This window comes from Brassica oleracea, chromosome C6 (assembly GCF_000695525.1).
Source record: "Brassica oleracea var. oleracea cultivar TO1000 chromosome C6, BOL, whole genome shotgun sequence".
NCBI classification, from domain to species: Eukaryota; Viridiplantae; Streptophyta; class Magnoliopsida; order Brassicales; family Brassicaceae; genus Brassica; species Brassica oleracea.
Genome location: NC_027753.1, coordinates 17,265,093 through 17,266,717, shown reverse-complemented (window position 1 = coordinate 17,266,717; position 1,625 = coordinate 17,265,093).

Genomic DNA, 1,625 nt, shown 5'->3' with positions numbered 1-1,625 from the left:
GGGAGATACTGGAACAAATGCTGTCACAGACGACTATGTGCCTCTTAGGGATTGATATCCACATAGCAATCAAATGAGTGTCGTTGTAGTTCACTTGCGCATAGACATCATCAATATCCGTCCCCCAAACCTTGTTCGATTGGCAAAATGATGGTATAGTGCCTGCATAATAATTCCACGCTCCACCAGGGAGTCTTCTTCCTAAACCATTCTAATCGGGCTCCGAGTCTTTAAAATCCTTGTAGTTGAATCTCCTTTGCTGAGAAAAGAGATGATCAAGGAAGCACATTCTCTCGCTCCTGAAATGTTGTGGGTTAGCGTCGTACCTCTTCCTCAGTAAATTAATCCAAGCATAAATATGCTGCAAATAAAATAGGGTACAAGTCAGAAGATATCAGACGAATTACTGGTAAGTCGTCTACGTAAAAGACTTACCAGACGAATTACAAGCAATTCGTAGACGAATTAAGTCGTCTGGTAAGCCGTCTACGTAGACGACTTACCAGACGACTTATTGGTAAGTCGTCTACAAAGAAGACTTATCAGTAAGTCATCTAAGTCATAGCAGAAGACTTACACAGTCCTCCAGCCACTCTAAGGAGGTCCGGAGGATGTGATACCACCAAGTTCTACTTGTACGTGGTTTTTTATCGAGAGGTATTCTATAATGACTGCAAACACAAAATGTTGAAAAGCAATCAGTTTTTGTAGACTAAAGCAAGCTATTATAGGAAAAACAAACACTTACGGACAAGCTTTCAACCAATCCGCGAGCTCCTTCAACTTATTCTTGTCAATTGGTGCAAAAAGATTATAGCCTGGATAAAGCTTTTTGTTTGGAATGATCACTTTGGCCGTGCTGTTTGCTGTATAAGGAGATTGTTGTGAGGCAGCAAGTTTCCTTGTTCGATCACTCTTTGTACGGCAAAATGTCAAAGCAACATCCCTCCTTTCCTGATATCTAGCATCCTCCTTCTGTAAATCCGAAACAGTGGGTTGATTTTTGTCCAATAGAACAAGGCTCGCTTCTGGAGCTTTATCTTTCGAGGAACTAGCATTTGCGGGCACATCTGGACTTTTATCCTCCGGCAAGCTCTTTCTTCCCGCGTTCGTCCCATTAACACTTTCACTCTGCAATATACAAGATGGGTTTATACAATAATAACCAAAGATCCATTTCAAACAATAATAACCAATGAGTGTCTTCAAACATGAAACAAAATACATATACAAAATCCACACTATAAACAAAGCACACATGTTCTGACATACAAGAAACAAAGCAAATGCAACTTTTCAGTTCTTATTCTTAAGACTTTGTCTAGTCAATCTCTTGTTGGGAGAGGATTCATTACTAAGCCCGGGTTCGAGCGTCGGTTTAGGTGGAGAGGTAGTGCTTTGAGATGATGTCCCTTTCCGTTTTGTGGTGATACCAACCTTCTTCTCCACAGCTTCCACCCTTTCCGACAGATACTTGATCTCTTTAAGGCACGTCCCAAACCCTTCCCTCATGGCATCAACTATGTCCTTGAACATGGTTTTAATATCCTCTTTGGTCAACCCACCAACAGTCGTATTCACCTCTGAACGAGCCACTGTATGAACCTCTTCACTAGCCTCTGCAA